This window comes from Pseudopodoces humilis, chromosome 4, assembly GCF_049639895.1.
Source record: "Pseudopodoces humilis isolate 2021_Gansu_Grassland_sample_001 chromosome 4, ASM4963989v1, whole genome shotgun sequence".
In the NCBI taxonomy this organism is placed as follows: Eukaryota; Metazoa; Chordata; class Aves; order Passeriformes; family Paridae; genus Pseudopodoces; species Pseudopodoces humilis.
The window spans coordinates 51368220-51386282 of NC_142203.1; the positions used below are offsets into that span (position 1 = coordinate 51368220).

The 18063-nt window shown below is 43.4% G+C and overlaps 1 protein-coding gene across 2 annotated transcripts in view; it reads right to left on the reverse strand.

The window, feature by feature from the left end:
* KANK1 (KN motif and ankyrin repeat domains 1) overlaps positions 1 to 18063 on the reverse strand; it is a 127256-nt gene that overhangs the window by 105207 nt on the left and 3986 nt on the right. The window lies entirely within an intron of this gene.

Consider the following 18063-nt stretch of genomic DNA (forward strand, 5'->3'; position numbering starts at 1 on the left):
TTTCTGAAGAGGGAGAAAATGCTGCTCACAAGACAGAACTGCACACACATGTCAAATAAAAGTCTTCTCTAGCTAAGTTCTCATATTCCTCAAAATCAAGACCTAGCTGCATTCCTGACCAAGTCAGATGCAGCAATATCTATAGCTGTTCTGAACCAAATTTCCCCCAAACTTCTTTTGATACCAACATTTACATATTGCTGTTCTGGGCAACTGACCTCACTAATCCCTTGCTACAATCAAACTTCCAGCATTCTTGATTCAGCCCATTTCACTCTTGGTGCTTGACACAAATACATGTGGAATACAGGTATTCATTTCAGCTAATTCCACAGGCATTAGGGACAATGCATGCATCTGGAACACTGTTCCAGCAAAGATACATCAATAATTCTGGAATAATTCTTCTGTTTTGTTTTTCAAGTAGTCCAGCTCCCTGCATCTCTAGTTCATCACAATATACTTCCAAAACTTTGGAAATTGTAGCCATGCACACAGTGAAGCACCTCTTGATATTTTAAGTTAAATTTTGTAGTATCAACAATGTGTTTTCCCTTTATGCTGGGAAACCATGTATGTCAGGGAACAAAAGTTAACACAGTATCCTCATATAAAATAAAACTTCAGGGCAGTATTTTCCACATGTATTTGAAATCTCAGTGTAGGAAAATTGGTCAGTGTTAAGTTATTTTGACCATATAACCAGAACATGCTGGAGATTTTTTTTGATAAGTTTTAAATATGTTTTTGTAAACAATGTTTTATGCAGAGTGTAAACCTGCGCACTTTCTTACACATGTGTGAAAAATGTGGACAGCTTTATTTTGAAGATTGTCTCCCTCTTCCATATAAACTAAAAAAGAGATGACAGAAAGACCATCTTAAGCCTCACCTAAAATATCTATTCAAAAGGTCTGAGATATGCAATGAAAATGCTTTAAGTCATACAAAAGTGGCTTGTGGTAAAGAGAGGAAAAAGTCTCCTCTCTTCTGAGTTTGTATCAAATGTTGGTTGCAATAATTTAATTGCCAGCGCAGGAATTTCTCCAGTCTGTTTCAGTATTTGCTATTCCAGTAAACACAAATAAAGGGAAAAGTCAACATAATAGTTTTAAAATTCCAGTTTAGTCATTTGATAACAACCTTCCCCATGTCATTCTCCTGGGAAAGAGTTGCTAGAGAACAGAGCTAATTAGAGCTTGCCAGTTAAGCTCTCTCTCCTGCTTTGTTCAGAAAACCTGGACAATTAGCTTATCTATGGATAGACCTGGGGGCCTTTCACAAATATTTTGTATTCCACAGCAAGCTTAGGCACATTGCATAAACATCTGGAGTACGAACTAGAAACATGAACACCTCCCTGCTCTGCCCTGCAGCGAGTGTCTTCTTGACACTTTCATCAGCAGTGACAGAGAGAAAACAGTATTATTGTGGGCTTCCATCCAAAAAAATGTTGTCATGTATAGCCTGTCGGTATGCACGTGAGGATTTGGGGTAAAAAGGAGGAGGGGTAATTCAGGTGCATAAACAAGTGTTTCAGTCTTCCTTCTCAGTACTCAAGTTCTGAGAGAAAGAAGGAAAAAAAGAGCCTTGTATCATTATTAAAAGAGAGACTATTTCTCGAATGACTGGAGACTAAACTGCTTTGGGGGGAAACAGCAGTGAAAACAGATTATGTTCACATTTTTCCCCAGAGGTGCAGTCTGGTTTGGAAGTGCTCTTAGCACACAGAAGTTAAGACAAAGACAAATCATCCTGAGGTACACTGGCACCACCACAGGCCAAGAGCACAGAGAAAACCGCAGACACTGTATGAAACAGGGGCACCTACAAAACGTCCCTGCTCTGTAGACCATGCCAGGGCCCACGACCAATAAACCAGTTGGTCATAACAGAGCAGATACTTTGACACCACATTTCACAGCATAGCTGGACTGGAGCCAAGAAGGCACTTACTCCGGGAGCCAAGCTGTATATAAGGAGGGACAGACACAGGTGCTAGTTCCTTTTTAGTATGCTTTCCCCAAAGTCCTAGGACACCAACATCTGTGCCTTCAGTTTCACTGCAATTCTGCAGGCATCTTTGCAGTCTATCAAGCCTAAACACTGTACAATTTTCTATGTGTTTATTTTTCAGATCTGTAGAGCTGTACCTCACCATACATTACAGCAACTGCATAATAGGTGCAGTTTAGCTACCTCAAAATATTACCAGGGAAACAAAGGCTTTCTATTCACTGCTACTCCACAGGAGAGCACTGAAAGCTTCTGGTAAGAAAGACAAAAGCAATAGCAAACAACCAGTGTGATAAACTACCATTCACATTTTACTCCAAGGCATAGTAATTAGTCATTTAAAAATACACAAAATCCATGCATGTGTTAAACATGAAAGAAGCTGTCCTGAGAGCTAGATGCTCTGAGATCACATTTCAAAGCAGTGCAGTATCATTCTGTTAATCTTTTGGGAAAACCAGCATGGATATTCTGCTGCAATGTAATTAAAGCAGGAATGCCAGCTCCTCCATTGTGACCTCCACAGAAACTCCAGGGGTCAAGAGTAGTAGCCTGTACCCGCTACAGTGCTAATACTGCTGTACTATAAACAAAAAAAAAAATTCCTGCAACAATAGTACTAACAAGTTTCAGGGAGTTTGGAAAGCGAGGAATATGTAGATACACTCAAAGGTACACTGCCACGAAACAGCTTCTACCACAACTATAATGTTTTATTCTCAACAAACATCCATGCTTACCAAAACAGTAATTAAAGACTTGCTTTCTTAGAGCAATGTTTAGTGAACAAAATAAAGCCAATGGAAAGGCGACTTCTTATTGTAACAGTGAAGTTCCACACAGAGAGGGAGGGTTTGGAGAAAGCCAAAATTTTAAACCCTTGAGCCACAGTAACTCCCTGGTGAAACCTGATGGGCACAAGGAAAGCTGCAGCCCGCAGTGGCAATGCTGATTCTCGTCCTTCATACCGCAGCAGTCCTGCCCCTTGTCCCCAGCACCTCCCAGCAGTGACCGACAAGGACGGCACCAGCCGAAGGACAGCAGACGGGCCAAGTGTGTGAGGTGGGAATGGCAACACCCAGCTCTGCAAAGGCCCTGTGGGCTGGAAACTTTAACTGAACTCTGCCCAGAATGCTTGGCATAAGCTGTCTGGGGGGACCAGCATCAAATCATGAAAAGAGATAATCAGGTTTTTTTCTCATTCTTACCCTTTGCAATCTGAGAACAGTGAAAGAGGACACCACCACCTAGTAAGAAGGCTGCTAATTAATTCCTCCTCACCCAGGCATCACAAAGCTTCTAGCTGCAAGGCACCTGCTCATCTAGGAATAAGCAATTGATTGCATTTGAAGAACGGACTTCATTTGTTTTCAAAAATGCAATTAAAAAGACACAATAATTCAAGATTTTCTCTATCAGCAGCGAGAAAAATGTGTCAGTAAAGCACCATGCTCCTGCCTAATTTCCAGGGCACCACCTTATCCTGCACGCTGAGTTTGGTGGGAGGTCAGCATGCCAAAGGCATAGATGCTTCCAAACGTATAATGAGATCTCTTATCTCTTAATTGAAGGACTTTCCCTGAAATAAACAATTTCTGAACAAGTTGCAACAGGGTAGAGATGCCTTGCTGTAAGGGCAGGACCACAATGCAGTTGCCAGTGACATGCCAGTTTAAGACATGGGTAGGTATCACACTTTAAAACCAAGGAAGTAAGACTCTAAGTGTCATTTATCTTGAATCAAAGGCTAAAAAAACCTGCTTGGATATAGCACTAAAACAAGAGATAAGCCACACAGAAGAAACAATGGTAAAACACTACAGAAAAGAGTTCAGCACACTTTTCACACTATGGATCCTAGGCATTCTGTGAAGACTGCTCTGTTAGCATTATCACAATGCAAACAAACAGAAGTTCCAATAGCAAAAGTCAAAACTCCAGGCTGTCATTAGGCAGATACATCTGGATGTCAAGTATTCTCTGCACTCATCTGTAGCATATGGTAGTGGCAAAGGGACACCACAATCATTGAAACCGTAAAGAAAACATCCACCTGCCTGAACAAAGACTCAATAATCCAACATACATTTCTCCTTTTCCTCCCATTTGATTGAGATGTCCCTCATTTTAGCTAGGACAAAGACCATGTAGTTATTTAAATTAATATTTTGTGGTTTTAGGTTGGTTTTGTTTTTTTTTAATGAGGAAGGGCAAGCTATAAATTTGTGCCACACGCGAAGTAAGCTCTAATCTTACTGCCCTTTTCCAGTTACATTAGTAACTCCCAGCACTACTTCTCTTCATCCTTGCTTTACCCAGAGTGAAGCTGGAGCACCAAGACCAGGTCTTCACAACTGCATGTGTACAACTGGGCCAACTGGACAAACACAGGCAATGGAAACCATCCTTTTTTTGTGTGTGTGTTATCACCCTCTAGATACACAGAGCTCAATGCATTGGAGATGTGCAGCCTAGCCAGCTGTGTTTTCTCACACAGATTTTTCATCCCTTTGTCCCCATCCTTTTCTTTTTACCCACCCACACAGCAATTTTCAGCCACCTATTTTCCCCTGGGGGAAAAAAAAAATAAAATTATAGTTTCTGGTCCTACAGCACATAAATTTCATTGAAATCTGAGAAGCAAGAATGTTCTACTTCGTTTGAACCTGAAGACACCTGTAGCTCAGTCTCAGGTGAGCAATTCAGAGCCAACAGTAAGAAAATTAAAATGTCAAGAACCAGAGAGTACCTCGAAACAAACCAGACTTTGTGCTGGGCAAACAATAGGAATGCTATTTGTTTTGTTTTCTTTCCCTTTAAAGCAGAGACCTTCATTGTAAGATACACCATTCTAGGTTAATGAGTCCTCTCTTCAAGCTCCTCTCCGACAAACTGACTGGCTTGAAGTCTTTCTTTTGACAAGAAATCAGGAAGAGGTAATTTAAAAGACCCTGAAGATGCAGCAGGATCAAGAATACTGATGTTCAGAAGGCAGGCTGGGTAAGCAGCTGCTCTCTGGCTGAGTACCAGGCATTTCACACCAAGGCTATTCCATCCAAGAAGAGCATTATAAAGAACAAAAGCAGGGGCACACATTTCCTACTACAATGTTACTTCTTCTCAAAAGCAATAAAATACCCCATTTTTGTGTGTGAGAATGAGGGCGAGTCCTGTACTTGGGACAAACACACTTGTGCACATTCCTCCCTTTCAAGCTGTGTACATCTCTACTTGGCATTGCAAGCTCCTGCAAGATGACTCAGCTTGTTACTGATTAACATCTCACTTTATGTCTTTTCTGTGTGCCTCAGTCCAACTCTTCTCACATCCATCAGGTATTCTGACACCATGCATTTCTTTCCATTTTGCCCTCAGGTGTACCAGACAAACACAAAACCAATAGCCCAGAGTTCACCATGTACCACCAATTTTCTTCTCCCCCCATCCAGAGCACAACCCCCCCTTCCTTCAAGCTACACAGTGCTGCAGCACAAGCCTTTCACATCCCCAAAGGCACTGCAGCAGCAGAACAGGGTTTGCCACCCCAGATTTCCATACCTTCCTTTCCTTCCATTCAGAGTCAAGAAGGGGTGTCAGTTCAGGTATCTCCAGATACATGAGAGACACTGGCAGCTGAGCCACCATGCAATGCATCATCCATTCGTTTCTGGAGAGCAGGGCCTGGCCTTTCTGCCCAGAGAGGGTATGTGTGCATATATCAGGTGGGGAATTACTTTAGGGTGACTGAGAAACATGGCACTTCAAATCAGAGAGCAGGGAAAAACCATGTACTTCAGTTTTGGGTATGTTTCACCCAGATACAATTTTTATAGAAAAAAAACCCAACCTGTTCCTAAATATTGACAAGAACGTGTCCATCCTTCATAATGGGACTGCTGTCTCAAATAGTCATCTAGAGCTGTGTGCTTTCCTGGACAAAGGACTCAGCACCCCCATGCAAAAGAAGCTTTATTTAACAGCTTCTAAAAAGTGATGTTACCCAGCCACTACCTCACTGCCTTGCACCCTGACCTCCCCCCTCCCACCTTCTCAGGCATCAACACAACCTTACTCAGCTTTATTTCCTCACAGAACACATTCCCCACCTGAAGACCACCTCCACCTGGTGCCTGATGCTCATGCTTCTCCCACCGGCACAGACAAGTACACACCTGTCCCAGGAGCAGCACCCTACCTGTGTTCCAGGGAACAAAGGGATCCCAGGCACAGGATCTCACTCACCCCTTATCTCACTCCTCTCCCACAGCATGGCATTTCCAATAAAATACTTGTAAACACAGACACACAAGCTGTGAACAGTTCCTGCCCAGGGGGTGGTCTTACATCACTGCATTTTTGCACGGCACGATGAGCACCCATAAACCCTGCCCCTCCCAGAAGCCCTGAGAGCAGCGAAGTCACATCTCCACAGCATCACAAAGCCTCCAAAGGCCAATGCAGTGCCAAGTAACATGCAAGTGCATTTCAGAAACAGAGGAGGCAAAGACAGAAGTCACTGTCAATACCGGAAGCTTGCTTGCTGCTTTCAGAATTGTATCAGGAGATGAGCTAAGAGATCTTCTGCCATGTGCCTGCAACTTTCCGGCATACCTGATCTAACTTCCAAATGTGATCTCTAACAGTCCATGCAGGCTGCTCTGTAAAATTAGCAGTGCCAACCACAGTTCTATTTGGGTAATAGCCAAAAATCATTCCTGTGCAAGGACCTCTCCGTCCCAATAAATATCAGACAATATTTACATATGCATCAAACCCACAGTTTGGCAAAAAAAAGTTAATTCACCCAAGAGCGCTTTGATCCTCTGACAAATCATTTCCTGATTAAAGCTGAAACAACAAAAAGGACTTTGGACACCAACCAGCTGTCACACTTGTGTTGTGAGCTGGCACTAAATCCCACAAAGCCTGGGAGGAAAGATTTAGGTGGTGGGAGGGGAGCAAACGGACTATTTGCATTCACAGCATGCAAGTTCCTTCTGGAATGGCGATTCCTTCTCATGCTACCTCTATCTGAAGCAAGCTAACAGAATAGGGATCCATCAAAACTCACCAAAAGGAAAGCAAGTGGCTGCAGGACACTTTGGCAGTACTGACATATTGCAAAACTTGTTGGATGTACTACAGCTGGGGGTGTTGTGTCTTAGGAGTTTTTTTGTTTTGTTTTTTTTTAATTTATTTATTTTCATTTTGTTCTCCAAAGGTTGTTTAGAAAAATTTCCAAATGCAATGACCCACTCAAAACCTTTGGGTCTGAGCTGAGTGAGAGGAAAGAAAAAAAAAGAGCTTAACAAAGATCTGAGACAGCAGCTGGGAAAAGTGAAGGCAGAGCTGAGGAGTCATCTCCTTTTTCCTACTAAAATGAAGCATTCACAGTTTCTCGTAACCATAAAAAAAAGTCCTGATACTAGCAGACTTCTTTCAACATTCTTTATCAGATAGTCTCTCAGTTATTAATATTTTCCTGTGCTTCTACTGGCAAATAGAACACTTTGCAATTAAAAAGAAATGCAGCTTGGGGGGATGCAGATTAGAAGCATATTTTGCTACATAGTTCTGGTATGATGAACTCTTAATTGAAAAAAAAAATAAAAACCAACAAAACCCAAACATTATTAATCCAAGGTGTTGAAAGAAACAGTCCACAAAACAAAATCATTTCTTCCAAACTTCAGCCTCATTTTAACCGATGTGTTTTATTACCAGGTTTTGAGAAATTTGTTCTACAACCTCATTTAATCAATAGGACATAAGACACAAAATAAAAGAGACTGCCTAACCCTTGAGATGCTCTCGGTATCTTGGTGCTTATTAACTTACTTTTACCAGAGATGTCATAAAACTGAACTCCTGAAATCTGTCCTTGTGACAGACTTGTTACTTTTCTATTCTTTCTCACTAAAGTAAGTTTTCTGGGCAGGCAACTCTCAGATGTGCTGCCTGACCTGCCACCTGCCTACTTCCAACGAGATCAGTATCTTCAAACTTGCAGCACAAAGGGACCAACTTGATAAAACTCATTCCTGGCACTCTGAACTGCCTAACACTAGATCCAGGGCTGACATTACTGCAAGCCTTTCACAGGGCTCCGTTGTGATGCAAATAAAGTACAATCCTCAGACACAAAAAAGTCATTAAACCGGAATTAGGAGTTATAAGTAACTGGCAAACTGAAGGAAAAATCTGGGTTAAAAGGAACACCAAGGAAAGCCCTACAAAGAGAGTGGGAAACAGCTGTTTACAATTACACTTCAGCGAACACAAGGAAACAGGTACGAGCTCCGCAGCCAGCAGCTTCCACCGCAGGCTCAGCCGGCTTGGTTTTCACAGCGTGAGCTGAGCACTCACATCTCCCTTCTCCTCCCATAAGCTGGGCAGACTGTGCCACCCAGCCCTGCCCGTGGGCCGACAGCACTGACAGCATTTCCACTTGGCAGCCTCCTGTCCCTGCCCGCCGGTCACACTGGCCGGCAGACGAGGCTAATGCCAGCAGCCAGCCAGCTCTGTGTGGGACAGGCAGCCAAGGCCAGCCAAGCTCCCAGCAGCTCCACAGCTGCTGACCAAACAGGGAATTGAGCAAACCGGGCTCACATGCTATTAGGTCAGGAGTTAAAATATCCCAGTGACCCGCAACTTCCATCGTGAACAAGGGCTGATAAATGCCAGGGCCTTAGAGAATACAAACTCATCTACAAGAAAACCCATCCAGGCTCTGATGCAACTTCTGTCACTTCCAATAGAAGTAAGAAGGGTTTTCCTTCATTCTGAAAAAAAAATAGAAAAAAATAAAAATGAAAAAATTACCCAAAATGAAGTTTTCAAGAAGGAATTAAGGAAATGGATGGATCTAATGGAGAATTACTAGATCAGAGAGAAGCTCAACATGTTAGCTTAGGAAGACAAGTATTTCCTCTTTTTTCATGGTAAGAAGCCATGAAGCTAGGAACCTCTTTGCCTGTAACTCCATCTTCAAGATCAGCACTAATCACCTTGTCCATCAGCACCATCCAACTTGAGTCCTGGCTGGGCCATCCAAGATGAATTGCAAATTCATCATGCAGCACAAAAGCCTTCTTTCCACAGCAGAAAATATAATTGATACAGGAATAGTCCCAACACAGACTGGGGCTATTCCTGTTCCAGAACGTATGCAGTCCTGTAACAGCCAGCTGTGAATTAACACGTTAACAGTGAAAGGAAATCAAGAGATCTGTTAAAAAAAAATATTAAAAAAAATCAAACATAAATCAGCCTAGAAGAGTGTTCACAGCTAAGAAAAGACCAGATTCCTGCAGCAAACAAGAGTACTCACTTAAGCAAGTGTGGCACTTTAATAATTTGTGCTGTGACCTCTAGCCACTATGTGGTTTATCCCAGGTTGTAGTCTGCTGAGAAGACAAGAAAAATGTGAGTTCTCAGACACTAAGGGACAAAACAAGGTCATGCCAGCATTCCTTGCCAGAAAAAGTTCTCTCTGCCAAGAAGTAGTATGTATACCTTTTATTAGCTACACAAACTTTCTTTGCAAAGCTGAGCCTTGAACTTGGTACCAACAATAGCCCAGTATATCTTCTTTTCATTTCCAAACTAGAACATTTTGTAAGACTGAAACAGCCTAAAAAGTCATGGCAGTCACCCACCGCTGCTGTGTTACAGTGAGAGGCAGCTGTGTCCTTTTTTCCCTCCCCACCACTTCCAATGACCAAGAAAAGGAAGTGCACTACTGGCTCATTACCCCTGAGACAGAGTTTAAAACTAGCAGAAATTTGATGACAGGCTGAAAATGTAAAGCAAAGGACAGTTTCTCAAGAAAAAGTTATACTTGTCAGATTAGACAGAGGAGCCTGAATTCTGTCAGAGACAGCTCTTTCACTTCTCCCTTTTATTTCTTCCATTTTCTTGGTGACCTCCCCTTTTCTGTATTGTCTTAGAGACTTTGATTGAACAGAGCAAGCATTCAGGGGCAGGGTGAAAGAGGAGGAGCAGGCATGACTTGATGGGCACTGAACAAAGTGTGCACTAGAAAGAAAAGTTACAGGAAATAAAAGGAGTCCGGAGAGCTGAGACAGAGGAATAGCAAAAGCATGAGAACAGCCAAGATGCTTCACAGACATGTCTGGGCAAACGTTCAAGGCCACGAGGTAAAACTACCAGAAGCCAGGAGTTACATTATGCTTCTTTGTACTCCAGTAAAACCTACCCTGAATATCTCCAGAGAGATCCATGGGCAACACCACAACTTCCACTCAGTGACTTACTCAGAGATGGGAGAAACCAGCTGTGTAAGACATCCAGGACTCCCCTAATCCCTCTTAATCAATAAGCAGCTGGTAATCAACCTGAGTTAAGATGAGGCAATGGGCACAGATGGGCAATGAACTCACAAGCTTAGTCATGAGGATGTCTGGCCAGCACAGACTAGTTAGGGCTGTGCATTGAACATGTTTAACCTACAGTATCAAAACCAGTGCTTCTAGCAGGGATATCTTCAGCCTCTTCGTATCTCTGCAATGCAGTCAGAAACTTTCTGGTAACTCTCAGAATTATTCACCTAATTCTTCAAAACCAGCAGGAAGTTGATTTCAATTTTTCTGAGAAGACTGTGCTGAAACCCGTATCACCATGAGCTGCTTGGCTATTCTGCTCTGGGCACGTGATGTTCTCTGCGTGGCAGGCGAAACAGGCAGAAGTACCATTTCAGGTATCTGACTTGAATTTACCTCTGTATTCAAGCCAAAACCACCTCAGCCATGGTCAGCCTCTTTCTAGCAAAAGCCAGGATAACATACTGCAGTTAAATCCGTACCTGAAAGCCACCACTGCTTTAATTAGATTCAGCCAAATCCAGGTCTTTGCAGTCTAGACATGGTTTAGCAAGTCCTTTTATGTAATTCATTGAGAGATAACACATGTTAAATTCTATCTGGAGCTTACCTCAGTTTTGGCAAAAAAATAGCTGGATTCTGGCATGCCAAACACAGCCCAACCTAACTGTTCAAGCATCGGTCCAAGGGAAGATTTTACTTGACAAAGGAAGGTAAACCTTCCTCCTTGGGCCTAATGCTTTTCCAGAGTTTAGCCAGCCACAAGAGGCTTTTCCATTCAGAGCAAGAGCATTAAACAGGATGATTTTGCAACACAGCAGCCATGAATCTCGAGGCAGTACAGAATACAGACTCTATCCCTTGCTCTGGCCTCTCCTGCAGTCTCTGTAATACTCTGGGTTTTACACAAAGGTCCAGAAAGGAGGGAGAAAAAGCACATATGGGGTAACTACTGCTTTTAACCTATGGTACATATACATTGGTCACACATCTATTTACAGTAACTTTATACAGGAATGTCAGGGCAGCCTTGTGGCTTCTGCATCAAATCGAAGTGATGAGATGCCCCACCTCCAACAGGCAAATTTGTCTAAACTTTAATATAGATACAAAATTGCTGTTGGCCGACAGAAAATTGTTAGTGCTCCTAGCTGTGTGTAAATACATTATCGCTATTTTTCATTTGCTCAAAGAATCTCTGGCTTAGCAGTAGTGAGACAGGGGAAACAGCCCACTGTTTGTGAAGACAGGATTTGTGTGGGAAAGTGCCTTACATATCCAGCTGGTTCTTCCACAGGGCAACACCAGTATCACAGGCCAGACAGTCCTCCTCCTTGCAATGAGACTCTCTCAGCACTGATGAAAGACTAGCTGGACATTGTGGTAAAAGAGTATTAGGTAGTTGAATTAACAGTTGTATGCATAAAGCAACGCATAAATCGTCTCATTTTCACTCAGAGTTGGAGACAATTGTTATTTTCTGAAACACAGTAAGGAGACAACCCTGGCTCACTTTTCTGATGCAAATTAGCAAGTTGCTTGAAGGGAGAGGTGGGGAGGAACAGTCTTTTAACTGAAATTGCAATGAAACTTCCTCCCCACACATTAGTCAGACACCAGCTCCAGTGGTGCCTACTCCAAGACCCCAACACTCTCCATCAGCCCATGCACAGTCAAACCTCTGGCTCCTGACTACACAATCTCCTCACTGCTGCATCCACCTGCCATCTCACCCACTTGCAGTCACCACAGAGACCGTGAACCACCCAGAACAGCCACCAAGCGTGTTAAACCAGGGGACATAAACCGCTACTCTTCCATGAAGATGGAAGCCACAAGGAGACTTTTTTACCAAGCAGGAACAGCCTCCAAAGCAAATCACCCTCTCAAATGAAATCCGGCTCAGGAATGTGAGCTATGTGGGCAGGGGGGCTCTGATGGATAAAAAGGGAAGAGAGGAGCAGGCAGGCTGTTTTCACAACAGTGGCTTCCTCAGCAGAGCAGAGGACCAGCTTAGCCACCTCCCTCATCCCACTGTGCGCACGCAGAGCTCGGGAATGCGAGCAATGCGGAGTGGGGGCCAGGGGGCTTTGCTGCCTGGGAGAGAGGGATGGGAGGGGGTACAGGGGAACAACACAAGAAGACCAAGAGGCAGCTGGGGTTGCTGAGGAGTTGTAGGGCTCCCTTCTGGGTGGGGGGTGCAGTCTCTGGAGGGGTCAAAAGTCTCAACTACAGGCTGCAAAATAACAAAGGTCCCTTCCTGTCCCAGTCACCCCGTGCTTGTAGAAACAAACTTTCAAATGTAGCTTGCAATAAAACTGTCATTTATCTTTAGCAGCTAAAACAAACTGCAGGCCCTCCTGGTTTTTTGGCTAGCTGCTGGCACGAAAACTATACCAGTGTGAAGATTAATAAATCCATGCACTTAATACTTCCTGAGCCAGAGGATTTAGTATTCAGCTGTACATGCACAAACCTTCTCTCCCCCAGGCTAACAAAAGATGGAATTGCTACAGGTAACAGCCCTGAAACCCTCTCAAGTCTGCTTCAGCCAAAACCAACAACCCCTTACAATGTGAACAAGACTCTGTCAACTGCTTATTTACAAGATTCTTGAAGAACTCCATAGATTTCGACCACATTTTCTTGATCCCCACATCCCAGTCCAACCACTGAGTGACTGAGTGGTGGCTATCTGGCTGGAGCAGCAGCCTCCCAGGAGGTGTACCTCCCACTGCCGGAGTGAGCACTGACTGCACTCCTTAGCACGCCTACCGCGTAACTCGTGACAGTCATGATGTGTGCACAGATACAAAGAGGGGTTTGTTTTCCTTAAATTTCCTCAGTGAGAGGACTCCAGGCAGCCACTTCGTTGATGTGATCCTGCAACATTGCTTAAAAACACGACAGTGGGCACAAGCAGCAGTAGTGATGGGATGAGAAACTGCAATAAAAGCACAAAGGAGACAAAGACTCAGTGCTAAATCACAGATGGGATCAGGACCAAGGCAACTTCCACTACACACATCAGAACCCTTGTCTACTTGAAATAAACCCATGCCTAAAGCAGCCCATGTGAGAAGCATACAGCAAGTTAGTCAACCTGGTTCATTTATGCTGACAAGATGCATAAACTGCAGCTATCATGCCTACATCATTTCCAGCAGCTCCTTGTTTCAGAGACATTTCAACCTTGGTCTTGCAGGTGATTCTATCTCATTTCAAATGTTACTGACTTGTTATTGCACAGAAAGATGCCTGAGCAGCCTGCTGGTAAAAATGTAAGTTGAGAAAATGGTCAGTGATGCCAGAGTAAGACCAGCATTCATCTGAGGAAAGAAAACCCTTCAAGAGCTTATCATCACAGGAAAAAAAAGCAGCAACTTTAAGATTTAAGGACAAGTTCAGTCCCACATATCAGGAAGGAACGGACCTTAAGCTAAAAATCTCTTCTTGTATTGCATTTTCCAAGTCTTATGATTAGTCTGGGGAAAAGACTATTGTTTTAAAAATGAAGTTATTATTTGAAAAATGTGAAGTGTGTTTTTCAAAAAACTACCATAAAGCACCTTAATTCTAATCACGTTCCTGTAAATCCAGATTGAACACCTGAAAAGAGCCGGATGACTTTCAATGCCCTAAAAAATGGAAGAAGAAGCCCAAAACCTGTCTCCCCTGCTCAGGAACCCTAGCATTTTACAGTTTGGTTTGGATTCCTCCCCCCCCCCCCCCTTTCTTTTGGTTTGTTTGTGCAAAACCGTTTATGAACGCAAAAACGTATTATGAACAGAGTTTAGAGCACCTTCAAAACTTACATGTCTATTAACTTCATTGTGAAGTAGTTTCAAAACCGAATAGTGACAGCTGCTTTTCGTGCAGTAAGCCTATTTTCTGTTGCTAGACTCTACAAGACAAAGTGGTACTGCCAGATAGACAGATGAAAAATACGGAGCAGCAAGAGAAGGGCTCTAAAAATCACAGGAGGCTATAGAAATTCTGCTGCAATATAGCTGTAAAGTCCCACCTTGGTTAAGCTGCGCAATACTCCGTAACATCCAGATCAAGTTTTCACAACTGTCCTCTGCTCTGTTAGGATCTCTCCAGTCATTCTGCATCCATCTTTTACTTCTACTCTCCTGTACACTTACACCACACAGAACAAAAAAGCTAAGCCTGGCCTGCCAAATTACTTCTGCTTCCTGTCCCTGTTTGCCCCAGAAACCCAATTACAAAGTTAACTCCTGCTAATGGAGCCTGAAGGGATCTGCACTCAACACTCAGCTACATGACAGGTCGCAATGAATGAACAGCCTGATTTTCACACTGGTTTGGTATCTGAAATGTAAACAACGCACACTGAAGTTATCTACTGCAGAATGGCAGATACATCTGAGTGTATCTGTGTAATTGGTGTGAAAAGTCAGATTCCAACCTATGAGTCATTACCCACTAAAGCACACTCCCTAAAAACAAAACAAAACAAACAAACAAACCAACCCCCACCACAGTAGGATTAGCCCCTGATAGAAACACCAGTTTCTACTCTGAAGAGTCAGCTAAACTAAACATATTCTCAGAACACGTATTTTGTTATATCTATTGAGGTAGATACACCCTGGGGAGAAAAAAAGCAAGGCTCTGCTCTAGTGCAGCCCTCCAAAAACTGAACTGCTGTGAGAAGTAGATTTTATCTTAATGTATCAGTCTACTAACACTGCAAAGGTTTCCGAAGAATTGAAACAGAACAACCTGTCTACTAACAGGTGGGGTAATAACAAAGCACTGGTCAGAAAATATCCGCAACTTTAAATTGTGTTTGCCCAGCTGCAAAACTGAGAAGCACTATCAACTCATTCATTCCAATTTCTCTTCTGTTGGAAGTCTGGAAATTGGGAGAAAAATTCTGCAAGATTGTTTCACTTAATAACTAAGCACAAGTGCCCCAGCTCTTGTCTCACGATCAGTATCTTGACTGTCCTTTGTTACTTTTCATATTCTAATTATAAAACACTCAGAAGTGTCTACATAAATAGAGAAAAATCTCCCTTGTCTGAATCCAAATATTTCTTTCCCCAGTCTCTGCACTTCCTGGCAAATTCCCTCTGGAGAAACACTGAAGAGCCACATAAAACACTCATGCATGTATCTTTCTTCTGCTATCCAAGCTAGTTTAGTCTGGTATAGCTCTCAGAGATCCTCTGCATCGCGATATGCTGAGACAGAGATGGAAAGTGCATCATTCGCAGAGAGTTCACTATTGTTTGAGGTCCTTGGGGGCTTTTTGACACAGCTGTTCCCAAACAGCTCAGGAATTAGCACCATCCTTTTCTCATTTAACAGCTCATGAAGTGAATGAAAACACTGCGATGGAAGCCCCACCATGCAAAGCCATGTTTATGCACCTAAACAAACACATTCAACCTCTGACATGGGCTCACTTCAGGGAAGATTTCCAGCCATTAAATGGGAACACAGATGTGGCAAAAATAAATAAAAAATAAATAAATAGAGGATCAGAATAGCTCAGGGGAGATAATTGTTTTAAACTAAACTCCTCATCTTTGAGACTAACAGGTTGCAGGCTGGTGACATGATTTGTAGAAAACACAAGGCAAGGAGGTCTCCCAGTCCGACCCACAAAGCAGGGCTTTGATGATCAGTGCTTCTGATCATCATCTACTGAAGAGGTTCTAATGGACCAAAGTTTAAAACACATCACAGGGATTTCCAACTGCTCACAGGCTCAGGAGACAATCACAGCACCATGATTTCATGCCTGTTAGTTTCTGACACATCCCTGTCCTACTGCTGAGGCTTCCCACCCTCTCATGCTATGTTGGCACAGCCCCGTGGAACACTGTGCACACATCAAATAGCCAGGGGTGAGGGGAGGGAGGCATTCTAGCACGTCTGCTTCCAGCCAGATCAGTCTTCCAATCTGTTTTGTCTCACAGCCACATTAATATTAGCACCAACAGAAAGAAGGTGGCAGCAAAAGTGCAAGGGAAGAGCTCGCTGCTTTCAGCCACGCACAGGTTTTACTGCCTGCCTACAGCCCTTGTAAAGCCCCAGTGGCACAGGCAGCGTCAACAGGAAACAGCCAGGAGGTGTGGAGATCGGTACGGGTGCCGAATAAAATGGAAACATTCCTGGTGCCACTCTGCAATCCGTGGTGCAAAATTACCTGAGTCAATCTGGGCAGGATTAAGGGGAGGATTCCCCCTTAATAATGACACTGCAGAATTGGGAAGGGATTGGAAGTACTTGTAAATCATGAAAGAGGCTTCAGAAAGACAGTTCAATGTTTAACAGACCAAACTACATTATTTGGAAAGGGCTGGTGGGTTATGTAAAATAATGAATGGTGCATAAATGCTAAATCAGTGTTTATCCTTATAAAGTCAAGAAGTGTTGATCAAGCCATACAATTAGGAGGCTGAAATGTGTGCACACATGCTACAGAACTCATTGTCAGTGCACAGCAGCTGTAAAGGCTATCAGCTCAGTGAGACCAAGAGAAGGACTGATCATTTGTGCGGGTAACAGCCCTATCTGGAGCTAAACTCAGGAATACTACTTGACATAGTAAAAAAGTAGGGAAAAAAATCCATGGACTTAGGGTTTAAAAGTAAATTTTAATTATTGACCCATACAAGACATACAGGACTGACTAGCCCTGATCAGTCTTACTAGATGTATGGGGACTCACATTTGATAAAAATCTCAGGTACAGAACTTCTCAACCCAAAGCATCTGCTACTATCTGCTACTGCCTTGTCCAGTTACCAACATTTTGACTGTTTGCATCTCCTTGGAAACCTCAGCAGCAGCATAACCTGCTCCTGCCAGGGCACTACTGTTTCATGTAAATTCACTGGACTCTGGACCCAGCAGACGGCAGAGCAGTAAGAAAAAGTAAGGTCCCCAGGATGAGGAAAGGCATAGATAGCCAAGAAGTCATCAGTAAATCCTTTGGGATTTCTGAAACCAGCAGTTTAGGGCATCTACAGGCAGGGTGAACATCCTCTACTTCAGAGCACTAGCACATGATGAAGCAGGCCTAATACATCACCAGGCCAGCACAGACCACCCATCCATCCCATAAACGTGGTGTCACAAACCTTTGTCCAAGAAACAGTGAGGTGCCTCCACTGCCCTCCTGGGCACCAACCACCACCAAACACCACAAAAAGCAACCTGCAGCTCACTGCATACACAGATGCAGAGAAGATGGAAAAACAGACATATTATGCACGTAGGAGACTTCTTTCACTGATACTGCCTTGGCTTGAGCTCTGTGTGTGACACAGCAACATCCCAGTGCTCCAGGACAGCTCCTGTGTGAGGAATGGGACACAGGCACCATCCCTAAGCCCCAAAGCAGGCTGGGACATCCCCAGTGCCCAACATCCTCCCACCATCACCTTCAGCAGAACATTTTCTGCAAATGCCTTGTTTTAGGGAAAGGTGGTTACAACCTCCAACCTGTCAGGGCAGATACCTGGGTCTACTTTTGGCTCCTGTGTGCAATAAGGAGTCCATACACCAGAAAAGTATGTGCACAGCAGTTTGGCTTTTGAAAAGACCAGACTCAGTTTGACAGTGCTTATCCACAATTAAGTTCCAACTGATCTTGTCAGACTCCTGTCTTCAGTCTACTCACTCCTCTAAAGAATTAAAGGGACATTGAAAACACGTATTCATG